The 13,677-nt window shown below is 36.8% G+C and overlaps 1 pseudogene; it reads left to right on the plus strand.

Moving 5' to 3' along the window:
* Positions 1-393: 393 nt before the first annotated feature.
* On the plus strand, positions 394-2,933 carry LOC145739424 (uncharacterized; annotated as a pseudogene).
* The last annotated feature ends 10,744 nt before the right edge of the window (positions 2,934-13,677 follow it).

Here is a 13,677-nt window from a genome sequence, read left to right on the forward strand (position 1 = left end):
AAAATATTTTGTGAATATAGTTTTTAATACGTCTTAATATCAACTTCGTCGCATAAATGAATGAAGAAAGTGCCATGGAACAGATTGATGAGACTGCAGGAGAAGCCACGTTGAGCCTACTACCAAAGAAGTCCCGACAATAGTACGAAATAGCATATAATTATTTGATTTCTTTTAACAGTGCTTTCAAATGCTATTTTTAATAGTTCAGTAGCGTGTTAAAAAATGAATTTTTAATCCGTTTGTAGAAAAAAGTATTTAAGAAACAGTACTCATTTAAAAATAATATTATTAAGGTATCTTCCATATCGATCAATGCATTTTTGAAATGAATCTCTAAAATGTTTGATTACATGGAGCATCTGCTGGGGAATTAAGTAACATTCACATAACATGCAGTGCATTTGTACTGTTAATGGTAAGTGCACTGCAAGAAGTAGACAAATAACATCATTCACAATAAACTTAAAATTAAAATTAGAAAATAGGAATTAGGTTAGGATTTCAGAAACACAAAACATAAACGTCATACTAATAACCGTAACCATCATCTAGACTTCGACTATTTGTTTCAAAAAAGAAAATTAGGTACAAACTAAACCGACATTCATAAACAAATACAAAAAAGCATTATTTCAAATTTTCGAATTTTGAACAACAGTTAATTGACAACAAAAATAAGCAATGTGTCAAATGTCTGAAATGGCTCTTCTTATTGATTGCTTGTATTAAGGTGACAAAACTTAAGAATAAAAGCTAAAAGCTCTCCACGATCTTCCACGAATTCGAGGTAGGTTTCGAAGGTTTGATCCTGCAGCAGTTTCCTGTTGGTCCATTCTCTGTTCGGGCACACTATAGCCTTCCATTTTTCGAATAAAGTTATAGATCACACATGCAGCCGACACAATATTTGTAAGGTTTTTAGGATCTCCCTGAAGAATTCTTCTAAATATTCGAAATTTCTGTTGTAAGATACCGAATGCGTTTTCGGATATCCTTCTGGCCCTACTCAAACAATAATTGAATATAACTTGTCATCTGTTAGGCCCCTGCCAGGGTATGGTTTTATGAGATATGTTTTGAGAGGGAAAGCTTCATCGCCTACAATTACCATTGGAAGTTCAATATTACTTCCGGGTAAAGTTTTACTCTTTGGTACGTTAAGCGTATTATTGTCCAATGACTTTCCAAGATTTGAATTTACTAGAATGCCTCCATCGGAGTTTTTTCCGTACACCTCCACGTCTATTGCAATAAAGTTGTAACACCGATCAACCAGAGCAAGAAGGATAATTGAGTATGTTTTTTTGTAATTCCAATAGAGGCTTCCTGAGTTGTTTGGAGCCTGTATTGTTACATGCTTTCCATCTAAAGCTCCAATGCAGTTTGGAAACTGCCATTGTGTCCAAAATTCCTCAGCTATTGCACTCCATTTTTCCTCATTCGGCACAGGCATCATCTCGTCTAACAAAACATCAATTGCTGCTCTAGAGGTGAGATGGATGATGGCTCCAACTGTGGAATTTCCCATTCTGTAGCTGAAGCATATAGTTTTAAAAGAATCTCCTGTAGCAAGGAATCTGAAAAAAAAAATTGAGCTTCAGAGGTTCAGAAGTACTCAATAATTTGTAAAATATTTGCAGTATTTGCAAGCTATTGAAATAAAGTAAGTATTTTTTTTGTTACAGGTGGAATAGAGGAATGCAAAAAAAGTGGACATCCGTTCGTGACCAACTAAGGAAGACGCTGCAGAAAAGGAAAACTGTTTCAGGACAAGCTGCTGTTGTCAACATAAATATAAGTATGAAGATATTTTAACATTTTTACTGCCCTACATGGCGGAACGAGAGACAATGTCCAATGTTCCTTTCGCGCAAAGAAATAATGAACATGAAGAAGAATGTAATATAGATGCCCAAGAGGAACAGTCTATTGTTGTAGAAGAATATTCTACGCAGCAAGACAACGCTGATGAACGGCCAAGCATTGAAACTCAGAATAGTGAAACACAGAACCATCCTGAGTCTTCTGTCACTTTACATAAGAAGAACACATGTATGAAACAACCACTGAAACGGAAACTTCAGCGTCAGCTACCAAAAGAATCTGCATCAAGCCAACTCATGGCTTACATTTTGGCAGAGAAAGAAGCTGAAAAACAAGTTAACAGACCGCTAATGGAGAGGGAAGTACAAAACCCTGTTGATGCTTTTTTGGCCGGTGTAGCACCAGCCCTAAAATCGTTGAACCCACTATTTTTTCATGAAGCTAAAAGTAAGATTTTTTCAATTGTACAAGAGCTTGAGCTCTCTCTTTGAGCTCTCTCAGCTTGCTTGTGGAGCACCGGAGGTAAAAGTGGGAAAGGAAAAAGAAAAGCCCGAGTTGTTGATGGGCTTTTCCTGGTAATACAAAATAGGAATTTACCAAAGTCTTTTCTTTAAATCCCCAAGAAGGTATTTCAGAAACTTAATTCTATAATATTTTTAAAGACTGATGAACCTACTTTGATTTGAAAAATCCGCTCAAGCGTTAATGGTTAATGTCCACCATGTGGAATCAAAACCCAAAAAAAGAAAATGGCAGTTTACCGAAACTAGATTCTAGACCATTCTTAAGTTAAGCTGCAATTGGTCAAAATAGACACCTGTGATAAAACTATTTTACCATTGGTCGTTAATTTGAACTCTAAATATGACAGAATACAAAACCACAAAATCAATACATCAATCAATACAGTCAACCGTCGCTGAACCATCATGTCAATGTCAAACCAGAGAAGTTTACATGTATTTATTTATTGAAATTAAAGTTTTATGTTATTTCTATCTTTAATGTTAGATTACTTTAGAAGAAGTGAAACATTTTGCTTACTTGCTCAGATAGTGTGTGAATTAGTTAAAAAAAGGTAATTTGTGACAGCCGGCCTACTGTAAATTGCAGTAGAATAGCAAAATGTAAGTACCCCCCCCCCAAAATCAAAGAAAACAAACCTTTTGCCAAAAAAAAACCCGTAACAAAATGTAGTGATTGAAAGTCTCTAAAGAGAAACAATTTGATTCTAATTCAATACACCATTTCACAGGACATACTTTTACTAATCAAATGTGAACTCGAGTTACACATTACTTGCAAATAAACTGTTTTTGGTTAGTAGACATTTTACAGGTATCCTTGTAGGTGAATTATGTTCAAGTTAACTAATGTAGCTAATTAAATATCAGTACTTACCTTACCCTGTAGAACTAGAGAAAAAACATTGATAATAAGTTATAAAAAATGCCTTTTTATTAACATCATACAATGTAAAACCACTTAAACACTATGGTGTGTTGATAACACTACAAAACAGAAGGATACAATAAAACTATCAGTCACATAGGTCACTAAATTGCACTCTTTTGTGGTCCTTGTATAGTAAAGCAACTTATCTTCAAACATCTGCAGGCCTTCCTAGTCCATTGTTTTTATCACTTGAAATCGTTTGGTAGTGTTATGAAGAGGATTGAGATAGGTGATTCGGTCATCCTCATTTAATATTTGCAAGCACAACCAGTGTTTTCTTTAAGACTTTTGCTACAAAGTAAATAAGTTTAGTAGAGACATTGAATGAGGTTATGAACGCAACTTACCAGATTTTTGGACTGTGGCTCCTGATAAAGTGTTTTTATCACGATTTATTTGTATTTTCTTCGCAGTATGCGGGTAGTAACTCAAAATTATCACTAAATAAACTTGTTTTGAATGTTTTGATTACAGAATGACTGACAACGATTTGTTATGATTTTGAAAGGATGGTAGCACGACCGGTTATAAACTTTCCTTAACGACCGCTTGGCGCGAGATTTAAAATTTCTGAATTTTAGATCCGTTTTTCGTCTTAATGGTCAAATCTACGGTATTGAAAAAATTACAAGTTGATAGCCGAAAATGTGGTCTACAACTTTTATCTAAAACGTTTTTCCATTAAATGAACCGTACAGGCGCAAAAAAATCAAAACCATTTTCCCATGTTAATCTCCTATGTCCAGGGTGCTCTTGGACACCTAGTATTATGATGTAATAGTTATTTATACAGGAAGGGACTTAAACCATTTTTTATTCACGAAAAGACCAAATAGGTCTACGAGCGTATCGAGTTTTTCACTTTTGACAGTTAAGTGCGAAAATAAAATTGTGTGGCATCCCATTTACTAAAGATATTTTTTCCGTGCTTTTTATTTTGTCAAATTAATTATTAATTGAAAATAAATTGATAAATTTACTATATTTTTGTTGTTGTTTCTTTTTGCTTAATTTTTAAAATTAAATTTATTTTGTTAAATTAATTATTAATAAACGAAAAATGTATTCTATTGATCCTGGGTCTCAGACGTCTCGTCCTATGACCTTGAGATCAAAGTCTTGCAATTCAGACGTTGGGGTCCTCAAACGACGTAGTCCTGCGGACATCCCGTCAAATCTTTCATTTCGTTCTCCTTAGAAACCTCACCAAGGTTGCTATGAAGAAAAAGACAACGTGGTAGGATCGTACGCGCGGCGATAACGGCGATCTATGGATGGTCCGGGGCTAGACGCAGACAACGTGCGTTTGCCTCTCATCTGTTGTAGGCGGCCTCATGTTTGTGGTGGGAGGTAGGGGAATACCACAGAAAATATAGACTAGCTACAGAAGTCCGGTCGAATAGAAAATATAAACACTTGGAAATCGCGCCACTAGATGTCGCCTCTATGCGATATTTTCCGCTATACATCAAGAGTTTAATAATCACGTGAGTTATTGTACTTACGGGTGTTTCTGTTTCTATTTCTGATAGTTGGTTTTATTGATTGAATAGTTCAGGCATAGAAAATATAGACAAGCTACAGAAGTCCGGTCAAACGTATTAAAAAGTACCCCTAAAAAGGAAGCCGTTGCTCACCCAACAGCTTCCAAGCCGCCAAGATGACGCTAGCGGCGACCTGATTTTACTTGCCTCATTGCCAGTTTATAAGTTAAATCTGAAACTTGCGGACTTTTTTTAGTATCCTCCTCCTTTTTTTAGTACATTTTTGGTACCTATACGCTTATTGAAACCCTTTCTCATTAAAGTCGTTAGTCAAGAGCAACGTAAATTTATTGCATGAATAAAACTGCTAGAGAGTTCAAATCGCATGCACCATTTTTACAAAAATTGTTAATTTTGATTGCTATAAAACTAAAATAAGTTAAAATAAAATACTTTTAACTTATATACAGTGCGTTTCTTTTAACGCGCAACATAGGATTTTACGTGTTAAATTTTTAAGCCCATGTTAGACCATTTTATTTTGGAACTGCAAGTCTATAACTTGACGGGTGTGTCTTTAGTACCCTGAAGCTTAAGTAAGTCTACCAATTTGGTCTAAAAAGTGATTAAAAACTGGAAAAAAATCACTTTTTTTCGAAAAGATTTTATCGTTCCATACTCCCTGTATACATTGTTGGTCCTTGTTGTTTTTATACTGGCAGGACAGGTAGCAGGTAAAGTGACATATTTTGACTGCATCACGACCCGACATCTTTTGAACGTCAAAAGGGCATTTTATGATTGTTTGGAATACTGTTTGGCTTCAAACGGAGGTCACTTTGAACAATTCACTTATAAAAATACTTCTTTTGTTCTTAACTTTCTTGATATAAAGTTAATGATCACCCTGTTTTACTTTCTACGCCAAATTTTACCTGCTACCTGCCGTGCCAGTATCAAAAACAACAAAGAACAATGCATACAGGGAGTATGAAACGATAAAACCTTTTCGAAAAAAGATGATTTTTTGCAAGCTTTTTAACACTTTTTAGGCCGAATTGGTAAACTTACTTAAGCTTCAGGGTACGAAACAGCCACCCGTCAAGTTTTATACTTGTAGTTCCAAAATAACATGGTCTAACATGGGCTTAAAAATTTAACACGTGAAATCCTATGTTGCGCGTTAAAAAAAACGCACTGTATACAGTGCAGGTAAAAAGTTAAAATTTTTCCATTTTTGTTGGTGTTTTACGACGAAAGGGCTCAAGTTAGAAATCCGAAAAAAATACAGAAAACTAGTCCGTGATAGGTACTACAACTTTTATTATTACGATTTTTCAATCAAATCAACCGTACAGGCGCAAAAAAAACAAAACCGTTTTCCCATGTTAATCTCCTATGTCCAGGGTGCTCTTGGACACCTGGTATATTATTATTATTATTTTACTGAATTCTCAACTCCTCATGGAATACAGTACCTACGTACTTGAAATTTTGAAATATATGTACAAAAAAAGCATGAAAACCGATAAATTAGATGCCCGCTTTTGGAAATTACAAACAACAACTTACTTGCATTTTGACGTGCATTATCCTAATAATAATAGTACGATAGGTTAAAAATCTCTCTCTCGTACTGTATCAATAGTACATTAAGACGGGGCGAGTACGTGACTGTACTCTGGAGAAATAGGGTCTGGTTCAAATAATGATTGCAATTTTTCGGAGAATGATTAATTTTATTAATCATTACTAGAGCTTATTAACGTAATATACAAGTAATGATTGCGCTGTGCGTTGCGTTCAGAGGTTAAATCGCGAATCAATACAACTAACAAAGAAGGTAGCCTTATTTTAAATATATCTCTGTCTCACTCTTGTTCTTTCTTCCATACAGATAACAATTAGCCGACAAAAGACTGTGCGAGTAATAAACGCAGAAAAAATGGCAATAGCCGGCATTATATCAGAGGCGACCATAATCCTCGCGGTGTAGTCAGTTAAAAATAGACCGAACCGTCTGGTGTTTTTAAAGACAAAGAGACAAAGCGTAATTATTTGTTTCAGAATTATTTTTCTGTGTTGCAAGAAGTTTTGCAACATACTCCCCTCCAGTATGAAGCCTTAAAAAGAAAATGTAAAATTGTAACCTAATGCTAAAAACAAACAACTTGGTAAGCAAGGTACTAATATCATAGAAAAGAAAATGATAGCATAATGTTACGGTTTGGGCCTACTATGCTCGATACTTCTGAGAATAAATCCAAGAAGAATTTGTGGCACAGTATTTTGTAGAAGGGATTCGAGATCCGGAGGTAAAGAAAATGCTGAAGATGTTCAAAGAAAGCAACAGCAGCGAATTACTGGTTCGAGCGCTGGAAGTTGAAGCTGCGTGCAATGCGTGCATTAAAGCCAAGAATTAGTGCCGTATTCAAGAGGAGAGAGTACCGCCAGCCGATCATGCTGCTACACCAATGAATGAAATGAAATCAATGTTCGGCCAATTAGTGCAACAAATGGCAGCATTAGGAAATGGTCTTTCCACACAGTTAGAACGATCACGCCCGATCACGTGAGTGGAGTGTTATCGATGCGGACGCACGGGACACATTAAACGAGATTGTCGAGTAAGGATACCGTCCTGCTCTCCAACGAGGGACGTACAACCATCCAGAAGGGATCAGGAAAACTCCCACTAGTCAACATTACGGGGCGAATGTTTGATGTTTTACTTTGGACACCGGTGCGGCAGTATCTTTGATCCGGTCAAACCTTGTGGATAAAAGTCAAATTAAGCCTTTACGAAGAAGTATTCTCCTGCGCACTGTGACTGGAGAATCGGCTAACGTTTTAGGAGAAATAAATGTCAAGATTTGCCTTGAAAGGATTACGTTTTACCACACCGTGTTAGTTGCAGATATTGAAGACGAATTTATTCTGGGAATGGACCTGATTCGTCAACATGGATTTTCTTTTGATCCCGAGCAAAATATCCTAAGGTTTGGAGGTGAAGAGTTCATCCTGTCAGCCAATCACCGCTATGAGTCACCCATTAATGTTTAATTCAAATAATCATTGGACAATTGGAGCAGAATTCTGGGAGCTGTGTTGGACTTGTACGATACCGGGACCGACCAGGAAGATGCCTCATTGGGAAATCACTTGTAAATGGAAGTCCCAATAAGAGTTGCAAACATCTTTCCAGACGACGTCAAAATCAACAAAGGCGAAATTATTGCGGTATTCGAGCCTGTAGTCAAAGTAACCAATTGCGATGAGTTACCAGAACAGGAGGAGCAGTTGGGGGAAAACAAGCTCTTAAACGAACTTGAAAAGACCTGGAAACATCTGTCAACACCACAACTGAAGAAGGCTCGGAAACTGATTTTGGACCATGCTAGCATATTTGGAACACCGAACAATATGGGAAAAACTACTACCGTTATTGTAAAACACCGAATTAACACCGGCAATGCACAACCGATTCGACAACCACCTAGGAGACTACCAATAGCCAAACAACAGGAAGTGCAGGAATTAGTGGACAGGATGCTTGACGACGGAGTTATAGAAGAATCCTGCAGCCCTTGGTCATCACCTGTTGTTCTGGTCACTAAGAAATATGGATCCAGGAGATTTTGTGTAGATTACTGAAAACTGAATGACGTGCTAAAAAAGGACAGCACTTCCCCGTATCGACGACACACTGACGACTTTGGCAGGATCCTGTTGGTTTTCTACTAGATTTGAAGAGTGGGTACCGGCAAGTTGGCATTGAGGAGCAAGATAAGGAGAAGACTGCTTTTTCTGCTGGAAATGGGCTGTACCAATTCAATGTAATGCCCTTCGGCAATGGAAAAACTTTTGAAGAACATCTGAACAACTTGCAAGAAGTATTTGCTAGAATAGGTGGTGCCCATCTTTGATTGAACGCCAAAAAGGGTTGGTTCTTCCAAAAGCAAGTCGAATTTCTTGGGCATGTGGTGTCGGTCGACGGAATTCAGACGGACGACAAGAAGATCCAAGCAATTAGAGAATGGTCAGTACCAAAGGATAAACACGAACTCAGAAGCTTTCTAGGACTTGCCATTTACTACACACGGTTTGTGGAAGGATTTGCCAACATCGCAGCTCCGCTACATCAACTTACTGAGGACAAAACACCCTACTGTTGGAATACCCAATGTGATCAGGCGTTCAGAAGGTTAAAGGCATCACTTTACTCCAGTCCCATCCTCAGTTATCCACAACCAAAAGGAAAGTTCATTTTAGACACAGATGCCAGTAATTCTGGTATTGGAGCTGTATTGTCTCAAATCCAAAACGGAAAAGAACATGTCATAGAATACTTCAGTAGGAAACTTACCAAAGCAGAACGAAACTACTGTGTAACGAGAAAAGAGCTACTGGCAATAGTAAAATCAGTCGATCACTTTCACAAGTACTTGTACGGACAGGAATTTTTGATAAGGACTGACCATGCGGCACTTAAGTGGCTCCTCGGAATGAAACAACCGGAAGAGCAAGTAGCAAGATGGCTTGAAAAACTTCAGCAGTATAATTTCAACATCAAGCATCGACCCGGAAAGCTGCATAATAACGCAGATGCTCTATCAAGAAGACCTTGCGCCGAAGAATGCAAACATTGCCAGAAAGCGGAACAACGTGAAAGAGTTGTGTCCATCAGAATGGTTCAGCTGAAGACCGATGATGAATGAGGTCCCGATGAGATTAGGAAGGATCAACTAGAAGACAGCGACATAGACCCATTGTTGTTGAGAAAGGAACAAAGCGAGCCAAGACCAACATGGCAAGAAATCTCTAGCACAGGCCTGACGTTCAAAGCACTTTGGGCTCAGTGGGACTCGCTTGTGGTTGAAGGCGGCTTGCTAAAAAGAGCTTGGGAGAGTGCCGATGGAAAAAACATAAGGAAGCAGCTGGTAGTTCCCAGACGAAGGGTCTAAGTATTTTGAAGTCTATTCAAATAGTCTTTTGACCAACGATTCCAGAATTGTGGTTGCATTTTGCTGCATCGTTGCCAAAAAGAAAGCTGGTTATCACATTTGTCTCTTTCTGGGAAGGCGGAAAGCGAAGTTCCAATTAAGAAATGTCTTGGAGTTAGACATTCTATAACAGTAGGATCACTTGAGCGCTTATGGGCCTTGAGTTTAAGATAGCCTCAATTTGACAAAAAACTCTACTCAACTTTTCGAATGTGAAATTTGAATTTCCAACAATGCATATGAGATGATACTTCGTGCTCTTGACTGCGGATTCCCACAATCCTTCCCAGTGGGGGCTACGAGGGGGAATTGGCTTCCATTGTATTTTCAATGAAGATAAGTAATGGTTAAGAGAGTTAAAGTTGGATTAATTTTGGAAGAAATCATATAGTTCCTTTAATTTATAGAAAACCCTAGAAAGTTGGAACCATTGTCACTAAATAATGAGGTTGGGTTTCCTCTACGCGAAATAAATCTTTTAAGTGTGGAAAAAAAGGCTTGAGAAGTTAAGTCTGACACTACTTCAATATGAATGGCCTTGGTAGTCATGCATATAAAAATTCCTGCGTAACACTTCTGGATAGGTGCTCGCTTTAAACGTGAATATTTAATAAAGAAAGGGCCGGCCTAATTAACTCCTACAGATTGAAAGGAACGAGCCGGACAAATGCTACTTTTTGGTAAATCGGACATAAGTTGCTGACATGGTTGCACTGAGTGTCTAAAACACGTTCCACAGTCTCGTATGATGCGTTTAATTTCCCTAAGAGCATCTAAGGGCCAATACTCTAAACGAATATTGGACAGTACAGTTTGAGCACCTGCATGTCCCGAACGTACATGTTTTTTCTTTAGTAATCATGTGACAAGGTGATTTTTCGATGATAATAGTATTGGGTGCTTTTGATTGTACTGAATTTGAGCATTTGACAACCGTCCGCTAACTCGTATAAGACCATCAGTGTCAAGAAAAGGGTTTAATGAAAATATGGTTTTGCTAGTGATTGGTTTGTTATGTTTTAATTGAGATATTTCGTTGGAAAAAACCGTTCTGCCTGCAACTTTGGTAACACACCACCCTCCGGCGATAGATAGCGATAATACAGTTGTTGTTAACAAACATTTTTCAGAAAAATAAATTAATATTTATTGCAGGTGATATTAATATAGAACTATTAAACGACAATACATCAAAAACAGAGTTACTATCTATATTGAACTCATTTAAAGTACATCAAACCATTTTTGATAATACCCGAATATCAAGTAATAGTGCTAGTTGTATTGTTAATATATTTTCAAAGTAGAAGTTTTACAGTCTAGTGTATTTGAGAACTTTGTGTCTGACCATGCTGCGCAAAAAAATGAGTTTGAGATTACCGTAAGTGTAAAAGACATTCCTTTATAAAAGCGATTTTTTACGGATGAGAATAAGTGCAATTTTTTGAGCAGCTTAAATGAACAAGACTGGTTAGAAGTGTATGAGGTAGAAAAAAGTAACGTTAACGAACAATGGAATGCTTTTATGAACACTGTTTTGGGCCAGTATAATCAGAATTTTCCTCGAAAACTGGCAAAGGAAAAATCACGCAAAAAAACCTCCCACCGACCCTGTAGTACTAGAATGTAAACGCAAACTAGATAAACTACTGATGCTCTCCAAGTTTCACCCAGACTTTAAGCAAAGATACAATGAAGAAAAAATAATCTATGACAAGGCATTAATATCCTCCATAAGAAAAACCTACGAAAACCGCTTGACAAACTCGGACAATAAAACAAAATATATGTGGGCAATTTGCAATGATATAACAGGCAAGAAGTCGAGTTATAACAGATTTTTATTATCAGTTGTCCCGAATCTCGTAAATAATTTACGAGATAGTTTAGTAGAGATAGTGAGTAGTACGATCTATGTTTCTAAAACCTGTCAAGCCGTAGGAAATAGTAAAAATTGCGAGCAATTTAAAAAATAAGCATAGCAGCGGTATAGATGAACCTCCAACAAGTATTGTAAAACTAGCCGCTCCAGCATTAAAATACGTTTTGTCATATGTATATAATTAACAATTTTTTTAGCTTTGGTGTCTTCCTAGATAGTCTGAAAATTGCACTCATTCTTGTCACAGAATGGTTTTATAAAAACAGGGTTGTTGTAAACAACGAAAAAAACCAATGCTATAGTCTTCAGCACAAAACAATCCACGACAGTCAAACCAGAAATAATCGAAATGGATAACACAAACATAACAGTATCTGATAATGTCAAATTTCTAGGAGTATATATCAATGAATATTTGGACTGTGCTTGTAACATAAATGATACAGATAAAAAATTAAATTCAATCTGTTATGGTCTGCGGGTCATTGGCAGGTACATGGAGGAGAAAACCCTTAGAGTCGCATACCTGGCAAATTTTTAGTCAGTACTAAAATATGGGATAATTTTCTCTGGGGAAGGCATGCCTTGACACAAAGTGGTTTTGTAGCACAAAAACGAGCAGTGAGAGTTGTTAGGAAAAAAAGTTATTTAGAAAGTTGTAAGGTGAATTTTAGAGATTAGGAATAATGACTGTCTACGCAATTTATATACCAGGTGTCCAAGAGCACCCTGGACATAGGAGATTAAAATGGGAAAACGGTTTTGATTTTTTTGCGCCTGTACGGTTCATTTAATGGAACAACGCTTTAGATAAAAGTTGTAGAGCACATTTTCGACTATTAACTCGTAATTTTTTCAATAACGTAGATTTGACCATTAAGACGAAAAATGGCTCTAAAATTCGGACATTTTAAATCTCGCGCCAAGCGGTCGTTAAGGAAAGTTTATATCCGGCCGTGCTACCAACCTGTCAAAATCATAACAAATCGCTGTCAGTCATTCTGTAATCAAAACAAGTTTATTTAGTAATAATTTTGAGTTACTACCCACATAATGCGAAGAAAATACAAATAAATCGTGATAAAAATACTTTATCAGTAGCCACAGTCCAAAAAGAGAATCTGGTAAGTTGCGTTTATAACCTCATTCAATGTCTCTACTCAACTCATTTACTTTGTAGCAAAATTCTTTAAGAAAACACTGGTTTTGCTTGCAAATATTTAATGAGGATGACCGAATCACCTATCTCAATCCTCTTCATAACACTACCAAACGATTTCAAGTGATGAAAACAGTAGACAATGAAGCCAGATCTTTGAAGATAAGTTTCCTACTGTACAGGGACAACAACAAAGGGGCCAAATACTTCCTTCAAAAGTGATGTGAAGTAGCTTCAATGTGCTTAACTTCATTGACTATTATCAAAGAGGGTCTTCATCAGTGTTGCAACTAAAACTTAAAATGATTCAGTGTTGATATCTGACTTAAATCTCAAAATTTGATGGGACTGTGAAATGTGAATAATCTTAAACTGGCTATAAAACCTCTGAGAAACCCCTTCTAGGAACAGAATGTGGGCTTACACAATCAAATTATCAGTCAGGTGACAAAAGTTTTTGTATAGGGGTTCTTAGAGTCAAAAAAACAACTTTTGAATTGAGCTATCTACCTACATGAGCTGTTCTATTCTAGGTTTAGGTATTAACATTATAATTGTGTTCTTTTTTCCACACACTCAATTGTTCCAAATAAAACTTTGTACACTGAACATTTGTATTAATTATTTATTCACAGTTCAAGGTACAGTAGGTAAGGTAGTATGCATTTTCTTCAAGTGAAAAGCTTAGGTACAATAGGTGGCAAAGAAGAGTGGTCTTACCACATAAACAGTGTTTGTTCCACAGATTGAGTGTGAGTGGATGAACCTTTCACCATACAAGCTTTTCAAAAAACAACTTTGTCTTACTAACCTAATGTTTGTTTGGATAATAGTGGAGTTCCAATTAGCAAAGGTAGGTGAAATGTA

This window comes from Ips typographus, unplaced genomic scaffold, assembly GCF_016097725.1.
Source record: "Ips typographus isolate SLU unplaced genomic scaffold, UJ_Ityp_2.0 IpsContig139, whole genome shotgun sequence".
NCBI classification, from domain to species: domain Eukaryota; kingdom Metazoa; phylum Arthropoda; class Insecta; order Coleoptera; family Curculionidae; genus Ips; species Ips typographus.